We start from the raw sequence: 22,184 nt of genomic DNA, 5'->3' as shown, positions 1-22,184 counted from the left end.
CTTTATATAGTAAACAGGCTACGTGTGAGAACATGTAGGAATGACACGTCATTTGGACTGGAAACTAGATATGGGTAGATATCTGAAGTATGAGCAGGAATTAGTCACCTGTGATATACTTTGTTTTGAAAATAATAAATCATTTTCTTTATTTATATGCTTATCATACATTGATTTTTGTTTATCCCATAGAGGTAACATTACGGAGCTAAAACAATGCCGGTTATAGTATACATAGATGAATATATAATTTACTGTTAGCATATCCTACAGTGAATTTTAAGTAGAATAATTGCACACATTCTCCAGGTTCTAAGTCAGGCAGTTTTCACCTCTTTGTTCCTCAAACTGTAGATCATAGGATTTAGCATGGGTATTACTAAAGTATAAAATAAAGAGGCCATTTTATCTGCATCAAATGAATCACTGGATTTGGACTTCACATACATAAAGAATAGAGTACTGTAGAATATGACTATCACTGTCAGGTGAGACCCACAGGTGAAGAAAGATTTGTGCCTGCCTTCTGCAGAGTTTGTCTTGAGGATGGTGACCAGGATCAAACTATAGGGCACAAGGACTACCAGGAGGGATGAAATCAAATTAAAAGCTGAAAGGATCAGAATTATCGACTTAATCTTCATGTCTCTGTGCAGAGCAAAGATATCAGTGGCTGAGAGTCGCAGTAGAACTGCCTAATGACATTATAGCCACAAAACAATGAAGTAAAAATTTTTATGATGGTCAGCAAAGACAAAAAGACACCGTAGAAATAGAAGATTGCTACAAGTGCCTGACATAATCTTTGGGACATGATGACTGTGTAGAGCAGGGGGTTACAGATGGCCACATAGTGGTCATAGGCCATTGCAGACAGAATGAAACGTTCACTGATGATAAACACACCAAAGACAGTCAGCTGGGCACACCAGTTATGAGAGATTGCATGCTCATCTACAGCCAAGTCGACTAGCATTTTGGGCCCCACAGCTGTTGAATAACCAAGATCAGTGAAAGCCAGGTGTCTGAGGAAAAAATACATGGGTGTTTGTAGCCTTGAAGTCTATCTTGGTGAGGATGATCAAGCCCAGATTACCCACCACTGAGACCATGTATACAATGAGGAAGAGTCCAAACAATGGAGCCTGCAGCTCAGGGAGGTCCGTGATCCTATTAGGATGAATTCATTCAACACTGTCAAACTGCATTTGTGCATCCAAGCCATTTGGGAAACATACTGGAAATGAATATCAAAATAATTGTTAACTTTCATGAGATATATCTGAGATTATCATTGTAATAAGTGATTTAAGTCTTACATCTTTTATTTATGGCTTGCTGGTTTAATTGGCTAGCCCAACACATGGCACCTTAATTCTCTCTCTCCCCCTGCTCAGCTAAGCTGTTGACAGGTTTCTTAGACATGACACCAAAAACACAAACAGCAGAAGTAAACATAGATACATTGGACTTAATCAAAATTAAAACAAAACAAAACAAAACAAAACTTTGTGCAGCATAGGACATTCTCAAAGAATTAAAAATGTGACACACACAATAGAAAAAAATTGCAAATCATATATTTGATGAGAATCTAGTATACAGAGTATAGAAAGGATTTCTATAACTCAACAACAAAAAGACTTAATGACCCAAATTTGAAAACAGGCAAAGACCTTAAATAGAAATTTGTCACAGAAGATACACAAATGGACAATAAGCACATGAAAAGATATCCAACACTATTAGTCATTAGGGAAATGCAAATCAAAGCCACAATGAGATATCACTTCATACCACCCCTTCCACCATGGCTATTTAAAAAAAAAAAATTGCAAATGCTGACAAGGGTGTGGAAAGATTAGAACCTTTACCCATTGTTTTGAGGAATGTAAAATGGTGTAGCCACTACGAAAATAATTTGGCACTCTATAAATTAACCATAGATTTGCCACTGTGACCCAGCAATTCCACTCCTGGATATGTGCCTCAAAGTTCTGAAAACCACACATGCTCCTACAAAATCATGTACATAAATGTTCATTGCAACATTTTTCATAATAGTCAAAAGGTAGAAACCACATAGGTGTCCATCTAGTAATGAATAAATATGATATATCCATACAATGTAATATGAATGAGCCATAAAAGGGAAGAGATACTGATACATGCTGCACCATCCATGAGCCTTTGAAGCACTGTGCTAAGTGAAAGAACCCAAGTATAAAAAGCTACATATCACACATATCCATCGTGTGAAATACCCAGAACAGACAAATCCACAGAGACAGAAAGCAGGTTATTGTGGCTTGTTCAGGAACACTGAATTAATTAACAAGAGACAATCCATTTGGGGACAAATTTCAGTGGATATAAAATTATATAAATTTTTATGTACAAATCTCAACTGGTTGGATAAATGAGGTTAGGAAGTGTGTTCTTTTCTAAATCCATGCTAATAAGTACCAGTCTCCTTGTATGTGAGAAAATTGTGAAATATTTTTCTCACCATCCTTAGAGTTCTGTGTAAAGCACTAAATGAAAAAAAATTCTACTTATATTATTTTACATGATTAGTGAAGATGGTCTGGTTCTGAACCTTTAAATCTTTTTTTCTCTCAAGATTCTTGAAACATGTACAAAATACAACAGGCAAGGCTTAGCATTGGACCATCACTATAAAGCTATGCTGAGGAGAGAGATTAGAGAGGTCAAATAATTTCCATCCCTGCCCTGTGCACCAAATACACATTCAACACTAAAATAAGTGACAGTAAATGTATTCTACAATGAGAGATCAAAAATATATATCTAAATCGATATATTTAAACACCAAAGTAATTTTTGAGAAGGAATAAAGGGAGTTTTACTAAGAACTACTAAAAAAAGAATGGTAAAGACACCATAATTTTAGGCAAAATACACATTCCTCTTTTATAATTTTGAAAGGACTGTTTTTTGCTTAAATCTGTATTTGTATAGATTTTAATCTTAGTTCCAATCTCCTTTAGATGTGCATTTAGTCATTCAAGGGACAATATGATGGCATTTCAAATACTAATCAGACATTATGGTGTGATGGATGCTTTAATATTTTACTTTGGCCTTCCCTTCAACAACAAAAATAGTAACTTTCAAATGACATTGATCCTTTCAATGATATTGGTAAATTTGGGAAACACATGGCATATCTGAAATGCTGAAACAAATCCCACTAACTAAAAATGACAATATCATATTTGACCTCTTGATTAAGGATCCAAGTGAAAGAAAATAATTATAAAAATCTCAAGGTCTTGTTAGTTTCTTAATAATGCTAGGTCCATTTTTAGAGATATTTCTTTACCAAAGAGTACAAACTTACCATATCAAAGTAAATGCCTAGCTTCCATCAAAAATCATAATAAAGATGTTTACAACATGGTACTGGCCCAGAGAAGAATATATGGGTTTCTTTGCTCCTTTGAGTCTCTCACAGAGGAGAAAAGATATAATTTGTTAATTACACCTGAAGCATTTTAAGTTTTAAACAAAGTCAATGGGATATCTGGAAATTATACAGAGTATCTTTATATTCCTATACAAATAAAGTTTTGTTAGATACCTTTCCACAGCTTCTCTTCGGTTAAGTGTTTTCTGCTGCAGCTCAGAGATCTGGAATCACACCACTGTGTCTGTAAGACAGGCATTTTAGTTTCTCTTGCAGCCTTTCATTTTCTCCTATTAATGCAATGGCTTTGATGACTTTATGGCTGCTGACATAATGGAGAAATATTTGAACAATTCTTGTATTGTTTTAAAAATTCACAAGGGGAAACAATACATATGTGTAGCTCCTTTCCCCTTATTTGTGGTGTTTTAAACTTATTCCTGAAGTGTAATGTACATATTAACAAAAGCATACTTCATAAATAACTTTTTAAAATAGAACTACCATATGATCCAGGAATTCCACTTCTAGGTATATATCTGAAAAAAATTAAAACACTAATTTGCAAAGATACATGCACTCTGATCTTCATAACAATATTATGGAATAGCCAAGATATGGAAGCAACTTGCATTTCCATCCACAGATGCATGGATAAAAATGGATATATATATACACAATGGAATAATACTTAGCCATTAAAAATAAAATTTTTCCATTTGCAACAAGTCCATGGATGGACTTGGGGGGTATTATGCTAAGTGAAATAAGTCAGACAGAGAAAGACAAATATTGTATGGTATCATTTATATGTAGAATCTAAAAAAATAAAACAAACTAGTGAATAAAATAGAAATGAAGCACTCACAGATAAAATACAAAACAATCCCCCCCAAAGACAGCTACTCCTACATTACTTTTATCAACATCAATATTCAATCTAGATCGACTTAGTCGTAAATGTATTTCTATTTGGCTGCATTACTTACATTGAAATTGCTGAGTCATGGGATACTCTTATTCAGAGCAGCAAATACTGCCAAATGTATTTCCAGAGTAATTATATCAAGGTGCATTCGTACCAGCAGTGAAAATAGTTATGATCGCTCAGCATCCTTGTCAGGGTTTGATATTTTCCATTATTTTGTTTTTTGCCCTTCGGGGTGAAGTGTACGTGTGTCACTGTGGTTTCAGTTTGCATTATCCTATCCTGAATGAAATTAAAAATGTGTTCACAAGTTTAATGGTCATTTAGATATTTTCTTTTGAGACGTGCTTGTTCATGTCTTGTGTCATCTTTTTGTAGTATTTCATGCCAAATATTTATTGATTTGTAAGAGTTATTTTTATCTTTTACATATGGGCCACTCTGAGATATACGTGTTTGATTCTGTACATCTAATAAAAATATCCTCTCCCAATGAGAGTTTCCCTTTCCACATTATTACTTTTGATGAATAGAATTTCTTAAAACAGTTCAATTAATTTTTTAAAATTTTATATAGTTATTGCTTTGTGTGTTCTGTTTTAAAATTTGTACATATTCCAATATCACAAAGATTTCTCACTGTTTTCCTCTAAAATGTTTATTGTTTACCTTTCACATTTATCTAGGTAGGACTGATTCTGTATAGGGTATGGGTAGATGCTCAGGTTCTTTTATTTTTTCCTCAAAATAAATATACAAATTACCTAATAGCATTTATTGAAAAGATCTTTCTCTTTTGGAAAATAGTGATACCTCTGTTTTAAGTCAGGTAACAATAAGTGTGTGGATCTGTTTCTGGAGTCATTCCATAGCTCAGTCTGTCTGTCCTCAGGAAAGTGTTTCTTTAATTATTAAAGCTTTATAACAGGCCATAGTATCTGGTCATGTAGCTTCTGCAACTTTATTCTCTTTCCTCAAGATTATCTTTGCTATTTGTGGTGTTTTGCCTTCCTGAATAAATTTTACAATAAGCTTCTGAGGTTCTAAAAGGAAGAAAAAAGAAGGGAAGAAAGGAAGGAAGGAAGGAAAAGTGGGAAAAGAAAGGAAGTTGGGGCAAGGGAGGGAGAAAGGATTTATGTTGGGATTATACTGAACCTATAAATCAATCTAAAGATTCTAAACTTTGTTACAATAATAAGTCCTCCATTCCATGGACAAATGCGTTATCAGTTTACATTAATTTATCTCTATTAAATGCATTGTTAATTTTTTATACCTACAATTGCTGAGGGCTTAAATATTTTTTGTTATATTCATTCCTAAATTAGGTTTCATTTTTTATGGTTTTGTCATTTTTAAAAATTTCCTCAAATTTTATTTTCTAATTTGTAGTTGGTAGCATATATAAAGTTGATTTTTCTAAGTTCTTTTTGTATCCAGTAATTTTGTTAAATTCACTTACCATTTTTAATAAATTATGCATGGGTTTTTCACTATATAGTTAATCATAACATATACCAAATTTAGAAAAAAATTGGCAGTATGTGATTTTCTGTTTTAATATCTCATTTTTTTCCCTTTATTATCAAGAACCAACTACTATGTTCAATACATACTAAATATTAATGGTGAGACTGGGTATCCTGATCCTGGGACCAATTTCAGGACACAATTTTCAATGTTGCAGTATTACGTTAGAAGTTTTATATAGTTTTTTTTTTAATGTAATGATGTGCATCCATAATTATATCATACAGAGCATTTTCACTGCCCTAAAAATTCTCTGTGCTCTAACTATTCATTCTCTCCCTATGTGTAGAAATTTTGTAGATACTGTTCATAAAGTTGTTTTCTTCTATTTTACTTTGCTAGACAGTTTATTACAAATGGGTGTTTAATTTTATTGTAAACCTATTTTATAGCTTCTCTTTTAACTTATAGCAAAATTAATTACATAGATTGATTTCCAAGTGTGAAATCAACCTCACATTTTTGCTTATATGCTGTATCCTTTAACTGTATCACATATTCCAAGAAAAAATGTAACATATAAAATGTCTGTACTTTTGAGTAAAGGTCAATATTTTTTCCATTTGTATATACCAGTGTAACTTTTGGAGAACCTAGGGTCTTTCACTTAATATCATATTCATTCATTTTTCTCCCCATCCCTTCCCCTCCCCCCTCTACTTTAGACTTGATTTTCACTTATTTTATTGGTCTGTCTGTCTATACATGCACGATGATATAATTTTTAAAATAATCTAGCTTTATTAAAAGAATTGATATCTGTGAATGGAAGTCCTCTGGATTCTTTCTTCTTCTAACATATTGCTCTGGTTATCCTGGATCTTTGCATTTCCATATTAATTTTAATACCAGCTTCAGTAATTTTTTTTTAAATAGAATTTTTCAATGACTTAGGTCCAGGAGAGCCTGGAGATTGGAGGGGTCCCATCCCTCAGGGAATTGAGTGCATGCACCTTAGGACACATGTCTGCATGTTTACTGGTTACTCTGAGAAGGGCAGAGGGTGAGGGATTGGAATTTGTTGTCCATACCTGATCCTATTCTTGGCAGGGAGAGGGAAAAAGGCCCAATGGCTTCATTAGTGTTTTAAACCTTCAGAGTAAAAGATGTCTTGTTGGAAGACAGGGTTGCCCCTGGGTGTGGATGAACAAATGTCCCCTGCAGGAATTGGTCCCCCAACCTTAGGTCACCCAGAGAAGATTATGGGTTTCCTGGGGGGGTCTCTGGACATGTTTCCTCAGAGATCAAATTTGAATAATTAGAAGCAGGGGCCTTCCTTTCCCACTGGCCAGGGCCAAGTCCTAGGATATGAAACTGACATTGACCAGTGGAAGGTTTTACTGCTTAAGTAACTGCTTTGGTCACAGAACAGGGTGGGAACATATCTATGAGGAAATTCTGATTGTCCCTCAAGCTTAGCTTCTGGGAAGGATTCAATTGTTTCTCTCCACTTAGCATAGAGTAGACACTAGGATTGAATTGTTGCTAGGTCACGTGTGTTAAAGGAGGACCAATTTTTGGACTTAAATCTGGATTCAAATTTCACTACATAGCCTCATGATACAAGGTATAATCACTGTTTAATCTCTTACATGCCCTCTGCAAATATGTGCCTTGGTAGTTGGTTGTGAGCTTCAAATGACATAAAGCATAGAAACTTCTGACATGTAGAGATGCTTAAAAAAATTATACATCTTATAATTATATTATTATAAAAATGGAATCAGATGGACCATTTCAGGAACCAAGAGTAAACAGAGATTCTTTTATTTTAAAATTTAAAAAAAGAATTTTGTTATTGCATTAAATCTATAAGAAAATTTAGGGAGAACTGACTTCATCACATTTATTTCCTCTAGTCAATTGGCACAGTATATTGCTGCATTTGTGTCTTCTTTAATAACTCAATAATGTTTCCATAATTTGTAGCCATAATGTCACACAAATCACTCATTAGATTTTTCTTTGAGTATTTTTCAGATTTTTTTTCAAGTGTGATGGATTGTTTAAAATTTTATTTTTACCTGTTTCATTCTAGTATATAGAAACATAATGAACTTTTGGTATGCTGAACTTGTATCCACCAATTTTGCAAAATTCACCTTTTATTTCTAATTTTTTAGCTTGAAAATTCTTTTGGATTTTTAATTAACACAATTATGCTACTTGAAAACAGTTACACTTTTATTTTTGTTTCCCTGAGCATATACATGTTTACATATAATTTAACAGAAATCTGAGGTGTCAGCAACCACAAAGGAGACAGAGTTAGAGCATCATGAAGGCCAATATTTTTAATGCATTTTTTATTGCTGTATACATGCCCAGCACACAGAACAGTCACTGTCATCTTCCACGTGTCAGTATGCCAGTATGACAGGCACTAGTATTTAAATATTGTGTGATACACACACATATGAAATATTTTATTAAAAGACACAAGCATACCTTTGAAAACAAGATTATTTAATGGTAGATGCAGTGAAAAAGACTTCCCTTCAATTTCAACATAAATATTTGGCAACGTGAGAACAGGGATGTGGACTTCAGTCTCTTGCCCTAAAAGTTGAGGACAAATCAAAGTTGATCAATACTTGAATATCTATAAGTTGAAAATGAGAAACATGTTTCTAGTTTGCATTCCTTTCACCCATTACTGCTTTCTAACAGTTAATCACATGTAATAAACAGTTGTCTATAGTCTAATTTGTTTTATATGCATTGCCTATTAAACTTTATATAGGGAATTTGCACAGATTTTTCCACATCCTACACAGGGCACCTTTGACCTCTCTGTTCCTCAAACTGTAGATCGTAGGATTCAGCATGGGAATTACCAAAGTGAAAAACACAGAGGCTATTTTATCAGAATTGAAGGAATGACTGGACTTGGGCTGCATGTACATGAAGGAGAGAGTCACATATAACACAACTACCACTGTCAGGTGAGACCCACAGGTGGAGAAGGCTTTGCACCTGCCTTCTGCAGAGTTCATCCTGAGGATGGCCTTAAGGATCAGTATGTAGGACACAAGGACAATCAGAAGAGATGAAACCAAATGAAACACTGAACAGATCAGTATGAACAACTCAATTTCTCGGGTGCTTGAGCACAGCAAACTTAACAAGAGAAGACTGTCACAGTAGAAGTGACTAATGACATAGCCACAGAATGATGAAGTAAATATCTTTATGGTGGTTATCAGAGACACAGAGGCACTGTAAAGTTAGGGGACTCCAACCAGCACCCAGCACATGCTTTGGGACATAACTACACTGTAGAGCAGAGGGTTACAGATGGCCACAGAATGGTCATATGCCATTGCTGACAGGATGAAAAGCTCACCGATGATGAACAAGATGAAGAAATCCAGCTGTGTGGCACACTAATTACAGGGGATTGTGTTTTGATCACTTATAAAATTTACAAACATTTTGGGCCCCACAGTTGTTGAATAACCAAACTCAATGAAAGCCAGGTGTCTGAGAAAGAAGAAGTACATGGGTGTCTGTAGCCTGGAGTCCACCTTGGTGGGGATGACCATGCCCAAGTTGCCCACCACTGAGATCATGTAGATGATGAGAAAGAGCCCAAATAATGGAGCCTGGAGCTCAGGGTGGTCTGTGATTCCCAAGAGAATGAATTCTTTCAGCTCCATTTGATTGTGTCTGTCCATCCAGGCCATGGAGGAAATTAACTGTGGGAAGAACCATTAGAAGAGACACTGGGTTTCAGAAGACATCATCTGTGAAAAGTCTAGTATTCACAGTCATCCTGTGTAAGACAGATCCCATTATTTTAGACAGAGTGATTTAAAACAAGACTCACCTCCCTCATTGAACCTGGAACCAAATTTAGAGACCGTTACAACCTAAGATCTAAAGCAGCCATCTTATTTTTGTGTGTCATGTACTGGTTATCACTTCAAGGTACATACATTTCCTTTACAGCTCTGTCAACAATGTCATCAGAGAAGTTCGATCAGAGTGGGAATTCTTACATTTTTTCAAAATTTTTTTTCATTTAAACCGCACATAATTGGTTACAATGTATCAATTTTAGAAAGAATTATAATAAAAAGTAATAACCCTTTGCTTCCTGACCTTGCAATTTAGCCCCAGTCTCCAAAAAAATGCTATTAAACTAATTTAATAGACTTTGATTCACTTCTCTTCATTATAACTCCACATAGACAAATGGTATTTTCATTCCACTATCCATTTGATTTTTTAAATTTTACTCTCATTCAACCATGCTTTTATGAGTTTTAAATATTGTTTAGTGATGTTTATAATGATAGAAAATAATTTAGCAAATTTTTAGTAGTCCCCAATATGCCCACTGTACTGCACATAAATGACTTATTTCTTCAAGAAATGTGGATCTGAAACTTCAGCAAATGTGTGCCGATTTTTGAAGTTTCTGAGCTTTTCCTATATTGCATACCAAGTAAACCCTGCATCTGTAATTGATTCAATCTGGGAAAGAACAACGGATAAATATGCCCACATTTGCTTTGACCTTAGCCCAATATCTCTGAAATGATGGATTTAATATTGTAGTTGTTATATTTTTCTAGAACATTTTAAGACAAGTAAAAATTAAAACCATCTAGTAAACTACTAGGATATACTTATCCAACAGAAAGAAACATCTCTGTGAAGGAGAGAATTCTCTCTCAAATGCCTCATCAAATGGCAAAGGATATCACTGCATGAAGGATAAGGATGAAAAATAAAGATGTCATAGGGAACAAGAGGAACTAGATATTGCATGATTCATTTGAAGTATTTGAATTTTATTTAAATTTACATAGACAGGACAAGACTATACTGTATAGCACAGGGAAATACATACAAGATTTTGTGGCAGCTCACAGTGAAAAACATGTGACAATGAATATATGTATGTTCACATAAAACTGAAAAATGTTGCTCTACACTGGAATTTGACACAACATTGTAAAATGAATATAACTCAATAAAAAATGTTAAAAAAACAAATAACACTGTTTAGAATAAATAAAAACAATAAAATTAAGAATAAGAGGGGAATTTCATAACTTTGATAAAATATTTATAAAAAATAAACAACTACTTGTAAAAGGAGACAAAACTTTATTGAGAAACAAGACAGAAGAAGTGAATTCAATATTAATTTGGAAGATTAAATCTGCCTCATACAAGTTACTTTCACAGACACAAAAAGGAAAAATAAGCATTCATTAGCAGCAAACAAACAAGGAAAATGACAAAGTCTAATGCCTTTAGCTACAAAAAACTATACCCAAAGAAAGGAAGTTTCCACCACGGCTTGTTCATAATGGCAAACCTCTTCATCCAAACATTTGCCGTTTTTACAAATCCTTGGAGTTCTTCTGAAACTGAGCTGAGCTGATGTTTTTATCTGATCCTCCCCTCAACATCCCCACCCAAGCACTAACTGGAAAGAAACAAGGAGGCTGAGCAACAAGACTGACTCTTTTCAGATGGAAGCACACACTTCAGAGTTGCACCAGGACTTGGGGGATGGAACTGAAGCCCACGGACGTCCTCTTATGCAAATGCAAACACCCAATCTCAACTAAGCTTTCTAGAAAACTTTGCAAATAGCCTCAACTGAGATACATGTTTGGTCAAACTGAGAATACTGTATTCCCACACAAAGGAAGGAGAGAAAGAACCAGAAAGGATAAAAGAAAGAAGAATCTTGAACAGCTCTAAAACTATGTCAGGCTCACCAATCTTTGACTGAATTAGCATCTTCAAAAGTATGTACATATAGTATTTAAAGACACCCATACTTCTCTCATCCAGCCCAGCTAATAAGGCTACAAGTCCTTCCTTATATATGTTTTACTCCCTATTGTGTAAAAGAGTTTGCATTTTCTCAATAAAGGACCACTAACTACAATTAGGTGGTGTTAGTGAAGGATATAAAATCAATGTAAATCTTTTCTAATTACAACTTTGGAATTTGACCAACTGTGCTGCTTAGCAAGTCCTAGTTAGAAAACACCAAATTTTTGTAACTTAAGATGTTCAGTATTATACTCAGTGTCATCCCCTAAACCGCTATTATGTGGCTTGTTATAATCCTTGAAGATTTTTTAAAAACTGTACTTCTTCATTATAATCATGTAGAATAATGCTAAATTCTAAAATGCGTGGGTCAAATTCTAAGAGCTAAGTAACAGTTGGTGTTTTATCTGTGCCAAATAACGGACCTTTGGAGAGATATGGGAAGGTCTCCTGCTCTCCTCTTTCCATCCTTCAAAACATATTTTTTCCTACTCACTTGTGATATGCACAATTTGTAATACAAAAAAGAGATCAGGAAGAAAATGTGCCTTAATGCATGTAAGTACGTTATGAGCAAGGCAAGGCAGTATCGTGGGCTAGATTATGAAGTGGCTAAGGAGTGGCGAGTTCACCAGTACTAAGAGTGCAATGCATGCGCTAGATTGATGATTCTTCCAAAGACCGATCTTCCTTGACCACTTAATGCCATTGATTTTAGACTCAGTTTTGCCCCCACTGTCAATATATAGGCTATACTCCCAAGCCTTAAGCCTCACCATTCATACAAAAATAAATTTATGTAAAGCTAGTAGGGCAAAGACATCCTTTCATGGTGGTGTGGTGGAGATATTAGCCCAAGTCAAAAATCTATTTTGTATTATTTTGGCTTTGCCATCAACTTACAGTTACAAATATCACTGTAGCAGACATACCTGTCTCTCATCCCTTGTCATTTTGGGTCACCCATGACTTGGCTTGCAGCCATGCTAGATTATTTTCTGGCATGCTGGTAGAAGCCCATGTCCCATGACCTCTTTTTCTGAAGGCATAATATCTTGAGATCTTGCTCAGACCACAGGCTAGGCACTTTGGAAGTGCCTGAGATTTAATGTGTTGAGGAGCAATAACCAACCAATAAGGGACAGGAATCAGTGGATAATTGTCCAAGCCTTTCTAGCCTTCTTCTGAGTAATTCCTAAAAGAAATCTGAAGGGCACTGCAATAAATCTTAAGTGATTGAAACTTAGTTGCATATAGCAGTAATCTATTCTTTAATGCACACTTTATTAGCTTTCTCCCTTCTCGGTCTCACACTTCCTGTTTCTCTCATTTTTGCTTCCTAGAATCATCTACCAAGTTAACTTTATATACCCAACTCCTGGCCTCAGAATCTTCTTTTGGGGAAATTTGCAATCTGACAATTATAGGGTATTAGCTAAAAGAAAAAAAAAAGGCCATAAATATGTAGAACACAAATGAAACTCTATGGATACATGACAATAAGAGATAATGATAACATTGTGTTACTGAATAACTGAAAGCCTGATCAGAAACTATAATATCGAGGCATTGACACTTAGAATCAAAACCTCAGTCAGCATCTTTGCTTAGACAACGTTCAAGAGCTTTCAGGAAATGCTTATTCCCTCTTCAGAAGGCCTATGATCTAGAATCCTAGTATAAATACAGAAATAATAACATAGAAATGAGGTCCCTTATTACCTTCAAAGAACACCAATAATTGTCAAAATATATCATTTATCTAGAAAACACAGTTATGAAAAAAGTGTATTAATATTCATGGTACAGAGTACTGAGACTGGCATTGGTGACTAAAACCCATATCTGTAATTTAAAATTGAAGACAGGGGTCAAGAATTGTCATTGGAGCTAATCTAGTAATTAGGATAATCAGTGCCATCTACTCACCTAAAACAAGGAATGCCTCTTTGTTCCCCAATGTGATTACTAGTCTGACTGCAGCCAGAAGAATTTATGTGTCTGTCCCCTTTGAGATACTCCTCTGGGAACTTGATGCAATTCCTTGGTTATTCCCAAAGCATCTGAGAACAGGAAATGATGCCACTGGTCTTTGTTAAGTATTCAAGGTATTTTTGATTTCCTTATAAAAGAAACATTCTTTATGTACAATTCACCTGCTTTATTTTTAAGTTATTTTTACTGCCCTCACTCAAATATCTGGATTTAAGTTTATTAATTGTTGGATATATGCATTCATCACCCATAATTACTTCAACATTCAGTGTTTCCCACAATTCTTTTGCTACAAAGGAATAAACAACACTGTGACTCAGTATGGTGACTCAGGGGAATACGAGACATGTCCTCATATTAATTTCAGGGGATGTATAATTTCCCAGGTGCAAGTCAGGAGAAAGTGACAAGGTGGTGGGTCAAGTGTTTGTGCCCCTGACTGCAGAATCAAATGGAAATACATGAGTGTTCACTTGCTGATTGAATTCATGCCATTTCTAAACCATCAGGTCAGCTGGTTAATTGACCACTGCATTCTGTTAGCTGTCTTCATATTAAAGCCCATTAAAACTCCAAGTGATTTGCCAAAAAATAATTTCCTTCTGACATTGAAACTCATGAGATAGTATATCAGTGTATAGATAATTAGAACAGAATATCAGCATTCCAGACCTTTCAGTAATTGTAAAAAATGATTTGCTATAATCTGGTCACCTATAGAATGAGAACATTAATATTTACGCCACAGTGTTGAAATAACTACTTTTTTAAATGTGAGGAGGAATCATAAGAAGGCTAGCCCTGATACAATTCTTGACATTAGTTCAATGATATTCCTTGTTCAAGGTAAATAACAGAATTTAGAATCTGAAAGGACGTGTTCATAAGCCAGGTTCATGATTAAAAGCCACGTGTGGTGTTAGACTTGCTCTCCAAAGTTTACCCACTTTAAAGTACCAATATATTTAAATGACCAAGGGGAAAAAAACAGATGCATCCAGGCAGACTAATTAAATGTGTAAAGCAATGAAGATACAAAGCAATTTCCTTTGAATATGTCAGTTTTGTGTTATAAATTTAAGACTGCCCTATAATTGAACTTTGTCACTAAATGCATGCATTTTTAAAGCATTAGAAAATATTGGATCACAAAATTAGTGTTATAACTAATCATTGAATAGAAGTGGCAAGAACCTTAATCCAGATATTTCATTCTTTTTTAAAATATATTTTTATTGAAGTACAGTCAATTTATAATGTTGTGTCAGTTTCTGGTGTATACCATAATACTTCAGTCATATAGGAACATACATATATTCATTTTCAAATCAGATATTTCATTCTTTACCTTCATGTAACATATGTGATTTGTGATTATTAATACACACCAAAACATTATTCTCTCAGGATAAATCCAATGAATCACATTTTGATCATATTTTTTTTACTCTATTCACTCTTTATGTCTCTGGATTATTCCTTAGAAAATAAAGAAGTGTTATGATTGTGTATTCTGTTGATACTAAAAAATACACACACAGCTCACCACAATTGTATTTTCTACATTACAGTGAGCTTAAATTGACTTGGCTCAAAAAGAGAGTGAAAGACTACCAAGTTAAATACTTCAGCTAAATTCCTCTTTAAAGAGGCATTTCTGCTACAGGCAAAAATGAAAGTTATACTGGGTACAACTAAGTCAATATTAGAATATATTGAAAGGATTTAGAATTATGAAAAGGAAGTGACAATAACTCTTGAAGAATTCAATAATCTATGATCAACTTTTAAAATTAATATAAGGCTTCTTCAAAAATATAATTTAATGGAAGACAGAAAAATCCAAATATCTTAGAATCAACATTGAAACACTAAGTTTGCAAAAGAGGAAAAGTAATAACAGCCATGTGCTGAGCACAGGCCACAGGAATGGACTTTTGCATACATTCCTTCATTTCCCTTTTATAGCAATTGTCACAGCTAAAACATCCCAGAATCAAGTTTCAGCCCAAGGTCTTCCTCACGATGCATGTACTTTTCACCATCCTTCCCTGCCTCCTGTGATACCATGGTTTCTCTCTGTAACTGACTTCCTTCTTGCTACTCTCAGTGAAATAAATAAAATAAATTAAAAATTTGTATATCCCTCCATGAGAGACAAAAATGATTCCCAAATGTCATATACCCAGTGGTTGACTGACAGAAAATTTTCTCTCCATTCACTAATTTTCCTACTTTTGAAATAAAGCCTCTTATTCTCACTCCCTCTATTTACCTTAAGTTATCTTCCATCAAAGAAATTAAATAAAATTTCTAACTTACAAATCTATTGACCTAAATACGTAAGGAGTCTTTCCTAGTTATGTCCCCTGGCCTTCTTTCACTCAACTTTTATTCCACTCTGAGTTAACTAAACATTTCTATCTCAAATTTAAATACTAAAGCATATCATGTAGTTTGAGATACAAGATTATAATTTCTGGTGTATTTTGTAAATTATGGAAAAGCTTTCTTCTTACCTGTAGAAATGGAGCTACTCATTTCATGAAGCCACACTATGCCTTCTGAACATCTGAACTCTTATATCAGGTTCTCAAGCTCTTCTTGAAGTCTACAGGGATGCCCCAAGGTGAAAACACACTAATTCCCTTCTGGGACCAAAAAGGAGCAGAAGGATTTTGGTTTTTCAAATGGTAAAAAGGAGAATGGTACACTTGTAAGTAGTATGAAAGATATTCTAAAACTCATTGGGTAATTAATAGAGAGGGTAAGATATAAATAAAGCAATATGAAACATTGACAACAAAAATAGGACAGTGTGTGAATAACTGTAAAATTCTACATAATAGAACATTAGAATCTTAGAGATCTAACAAAGATGAAGGTCAAATTTGAGTTGTGTAGCATCTTGTGTCATCTTGGGAACCCTTTATACTAATTTATAAACTAGTGCTAGGCTATGTACTTAAAGAAATTCTTCAAAAAATTGTGAAAAATACATAAATGCTTAAGCCTTACACTCAGAGATACTAAATTAATAGATAGGGAATGGAATCTGATTTTTAAAAGAAAGAAAGAAGGAAAGAAGAAAAGAAGGAAATAAAGGAAATATGAAAGATGATACTGATATACATACAATTATCAAAAAAAGATCTGTTTATTAGATGCATTCCCAAATGATCCATATGTTCAATGCAACTCTAATTAAAATTAAACAAGCTATTTTTTTAAACAAATTGACAAGGTAATTCTACAATTTATTTTAAAAAGCAAAGAAAGTAAAGTAGTCAGAGCAATTTTTAAAAAGAAGAGTAAAGTAAGATTTATATAATCTAATTTCAAGATTTGCCACAAAACTAATACATCAAGGAGTATGTAGATCAATGGAATAATCTTCAGCAATAGATTCACACTGTGCAGTCAATTGATTCTTGATGCATTTGCTAAGGAAAATATACAGAGGAAGAACAGTATTTTTCTAATGATATGAATGTATAGAATAGCCTTATGTCACAAAAAAACAGACATGACTCATTCTTTGCATCATATATAAAAGTTGTCTCAAAATAAATCTTAGACCTTAATGTAAAACCCTAATACAATATCATTTTTAAGAAAAAAATTAGGACAACATTTTTGTGATTGTGGGTTAGTCACAAACTTTTGTATAAAACACAAAATTCATGAACCCTAGGAGAAAAATGATAAATTATACTTTATTACATTTAAAGTTTGTTTTGTGAAAGACCTTGTTGAGAAAATTAACAAACCACAGACTGAATAGCTATTCAATAAAGAATATGAATATTGAATAAGAATATGAATTTATTGTACATAATATACAAAGTACTTTAAAAATTCAATAATATGAAAACAAAAGGAAAGATAAACAATTAAAATATGGGCATACATTTGAATATACACTTCACTAGACACTGGTAGCAACTAAGTCTATAAAAAATAATGTTCAACAACATTTGTGATTAGAGAAATACAATTTTAAAACCACAATGTGATCTCTTAGTATCTATCAGAATGACTAGAATTTTTAAAATATAATAGTAGGTAAGCATACAAAGTTCTCACAGTGATGGAGCGCATCTGGAGCTCTCATCCATCCACTGCTAGGAGGAAAGCAAAATGGTGCAGCTCACCCAGCAATCTCACTCAGTCTGATTTACCCAGGATAAAAGAAAACGTGTCTACACCAAGACCTGTATGCCAATATTTCTAGCATCCGTATTCACTATATTCTAAACCTTGAAATAACCCAAATGCCCATCAACTATTGAATGGATAAGTGAAACATGGTACATCTTTACAGTGGAATACTATTCAGCAATGAACAGGAACAGGGGGAGGGTATAGCTCAAGTGGTGGAGCACATGCCTAGCATTTATGAGGTCCTGGGTTCTATCCCCAGTATCTCCTCTAAAAGTAAATAAATCTAATTGTCTCCCCACTACCACCAAAAAATATAATTAAATAATACAATAATAACTGTATCAGTCTCTCACAGTCCCTTTGTGACTGAATGGTTGAGATCATGTGGCAAACTGAAGAAAAATATAAGTTCTACTGGATCTCCCTTGTTAACCAATGTTAATTTTCTCTATTTTGGTCCTAGGTGCGTGTTTGTGTGGGTATGTATGATTGTGTGTGTTTTATTGTATGTGTATATTAGATACTTTAAAATTTATTCTGCATAGATTTATTTAATCTGAACAATCTATAGATAATCTATGTAATAGTTTCCAAATAGGTTAATATTTAAGATTCATGGATTACGTGGCTTACAAAATCCTACAGAGCTTTAAACTTTTGAGGTCTCCTCCACATTTCCATGGCTTATTTTTCTTTTTACTTTTCTTATTACCTTGAATAATAAACTTATAATAAGCTCAAAATTTATACTTTACTGTTTTTAACCAAGCACTTTGTAATTTGAACAGAGTAAATGTGTAATGAATTTTATTGACTATAAATCCATCTGCTAGATTCTGCAAAATAAGTATTGTGGTTTTACATTACTATAGTTTACCATATTTACTTACTTGTTGCAATGTAAAATGGCTTACATTGCCAGGATGAAAGCATTGGTTCTCAGAGAAATTAGTGCTAACCCAGTGTCAGGGCTATGGTATAAGAATATGTCTCACATCTTAAGGTTTCCTATATAGGGTTAGACAATGTATATATTTTTTGAAGGCATCATTTTAAACCAGACATTGAAAACGTTATTCATTTTATTCATATCAACATGTAGTACATTATTTTAGAACCACTTACTTTTTTTATTATTGAGTAAATCATCGTGTTGCTGTTTTGAACCAGAAGATAATTGAAGGATATTCCCCTTGGGGCATCTCCTGTGGGTTTACCAACAGTTAAGTAACTGAATATAAGAATCTGAAGGAACCATATTCACAATGTACTGATGATTGCATTTTCTGTTCCATAGGTAAGAGAAATTTTCAGATCATCTGCAGAATATTTCAGGAGTTGGGATCTAAATTATCAAAATTAATTACGTTATAAAATCCCTAGTACCAAGGCTTTCTGTTGTTGCCGTTTCTACTGGTGAATAGAACGCATTCATCACAATGTAATTCACGCAGTGTCGGTCTAAAAATTGAAAAACAATACTTCTTGGAACAAAACAAAAGCAAAATGGACAATACTGTTTCACTTTTGTAGAAGTAGTGAGTTTAAGTTTTTATTTTCCATCTGGAAGAAGACAGTCCAAGTCAAAGTAAAATGGGAAATTTATCAACAGAAGCCAAGAAAACATTTGACCTACTCACCTATCTGGGGGCTTATGTTTTGACGTGAGAAAAATAATCAGTAATTTTTTTATGCTTGTTTTGTTAGTTACGTAATGCAGAAGCCACTACTACTTGTGTCATAGTGCTTCTCTTGTCTTAAGGGTTTGAAAATATCCGAATGCATCAAAGATCATGTTTTATTTTATTTCAGTGGGGGTGAGGGGATGAGAGGGGGAAGATCAGATCCAGAATGAAGCCAGGATGTAGTAAGAGGTGGGAAGAAGTGGTGAAAAGCACATATACCCTGGGGGAGATCGGGACTCAACCTTGGCCAGCACTTCTCAGTTGGCAGGGTTTCTGCAAAGGTGAACTAGAGCAACGTGTGCAAAGCCCCCTTCCTACAGTTCAATAACTAGCAGTTATAATTTCTCTCCTCCTTTTTGAACTTAGTGTTTCAATACTGAGCCCAAGGCATTTGGACTATTCCACCTTGCATTAAAGTCATATGTTGACATTCTTTCTGGGTGATCTTGGCTTTGTCTTCCAGAAGGTTATTGGTATGCACATTCGTCTCCTTCTACCACTTTTTCTAATCAAGATGGCTCTTTCTCTCACTAATGGGATGCATCTGAATTAATTGCAACTGGATGAATTTAAATAATGTGCAGATTATTTGCAGTACACTAGGTACCCTGAAGGCTGACTCAGATTTTTTGAAGGGTAGATTTATAAAAAATAAATGACTTAAATAAAATCTATCCTCCAACTAGTGTTATAATTACAGGTGAATAACAGAACTCTGAATTCGTGTTCAGGTAACACTGAGAGTCCTCATTTGATCAACCATGGGACAACACAGGGAAGACTTTTTCTAACTTTCATTTCCTGCTAAGTTTTTTTTAAACTCTTAAATATTAAGTTTTATGTCTAGGTGCAAAGATTGTTTTTGTTGTAGTTATATTTTTAAATGACTAATATCTATAAGTTTATTTGTTACTTTTAAATAATAGTTACCTACCTGTCATTTCCCTGTATAAAAAAATCAGTGATATATAATCAAATGTTATGCTATGAGAGAAAAAAATGTTTCTTATTTTTATTATAATTCTCCTATTTCACCACAGAATTTGAGAGAAGAAAAAGTATCTATTATTGAGAATTTAGATTCCCCAAAACAAAAGACCAAATTATTCAATCATAGCAATCAATTCAATTCTCAGAAAAAAATTAATTAGTTCTTTTCAGAAAAATCTAATCGAGCTGTAAATGTTTTTACAGAGATTAACTCATAAAATACTACAATTCAGTTGGCAATTAGTCTACCAAACAAATCTTATTCAGCCCGTTCTACATGTAAACTCATTTTAAATATTTAAGTTTATTAATACACTTTGCACATTTATATGTATTCTGCTTTTGAGATAAATATTAATGTAATAATTATATAAGAAATCTTTCTTTAGCTGTAAACTTTGTGTTTCAGTGTGACTTCATAGGAAAAAAGCTAATAGAATTCAGTAGAAAATTAATCATTTGACTTGATAGTTTTTAGAAATGACAGGAATTGAACCAGTTAGTTAAATCCCAAGTCTTCCATCTGATTCCACAGTGAATGGTGTCAACCTTCGGCCCACCGTCTTATCACTGTCTCTAGAACTGCTGCTGGGAAGTTATGCATTTCCAAGAAATAAATATGAGAATACGGTTCACATTTCTTAAGTCACAATATTGCTCACTCTTGTCATAGCACTATGAATTATAATTTTATGAATACCTTCAAGTTTGTTTCATGAGGGGTCACCATGCAGAATGTCACTGAAGTGACTCTGTACTGAAGGGCTTCACAGACAAGCCTGACCTGCAGATCTTCCTATTTTCCCGGTTTTAGTGATCTACCTGTTTAATCTGATGGGAAAATTAGGACTAGTTGTGTTGATCACCAAGGCTTCCTGGCTGCACAACCCCATGTACTATTTTCTGAGTCTGTTATCATATGTGGATGCCAGCCTTTCCTCAGTAATTACCCCAAATATGTTAGTAGATTTTATGTCAAAAAATAAAGCCATTACATTCTTTGAATGTGCAGCCCAGTTGTTTCTCATTGTTACTTTAGGGACCACAGAATGCTTCCTCTTGGCCACAATGGCATATGATCACTACGTAGCAATCTACAAGCCCCTCCTTTATTCAATGAGCATGGTGCCCAGAGTCTATGTGCCACTCATCACTGCTTCCTATGTTGGTGGCATTGTGAATGCTTCTGTGCACACAGCGGACACAGTTAGCCTGTCCTTCTGTGTGTCCAATGAAATTAAACACGTCTTTTGTGACATCCCTCTTTCTTGCTCTGACACACACAAACCAGCTTCTACTCTTCTACTTCGTGGGCTCTATTGAGATAGTCACTATCCTGATTGTCCTGATCTCCTATGGCTTCATTCTGCTGGCCATTCTGAGGATGCATTCTGTCGAAGGGAGAAGGAAAGCCTTCTCTATGTGCGGCTGTCACCTAACTGCAGTGTCTATTTACCATGGAACCATCCTCTTCATGTACGTGAGACCGAGTTCTAGCTATGCCTTGGACCATGACTTGATAGTGTCTGTATTTTATAGCATCGTGATTCCCATGCTGAATCCAATCATTTATAGTTCAAGGAACAAAGATGTCAAAGAGGCCATGAAGAGAGTGTTTGGGAAACATTGGATAATTAATAAAGCATATTTTTCAAATTAA

At 34.2% G+C, this 22,184-nt stretch overlaps 3 pseudogenes; 1 reads left to right on the top strand and 2 right to left on the bottom strand.

Moving 5' to 3' along the window:
* Positions 1–317: 317 nt before the first annotated feature.
* Positions 318–1,216, bottom strand: LOC141574857 (olfactory receptor 8K3-like; annotated as a pseudogene).
* Positions 1,217–8,623: 7,407 nt separating this feature from the next.
* On the bottom strand, positions 8,624–9,574 carry LOC105081010 (olfactory receptor 8K3-like; annotated as a pseudogene).
* An 11,678-nt stretch (positions 9,575–21,252) lies between these two features.
* Positions 21,253–22,184, top strand: LOC141574819 (olfactory receptor 5T2-like; annotated as a pseudogene).

The sequence above is a fragment of the Camelus bactrianus genome, chromosome 23 (genome assembly GCF_048773025.1).
Source record: "Camelus bactrianus isolate YW-2024 breed Bactrian camel chromosome 23, ASM4877302v1, whole genome shotgun sequence".
Taxonomy (NCBI): domain Eukaryota; kingdom Metazoa; phylum Chordata; class Mammalia; order Artiodactyla; family Camelidae; genus Camelus; species Camelus bactrianus.
Note: the sequence above shows the minus strand (reverse complement) of the source record. Positions and strands in the feature narration are given on the sequence as shown.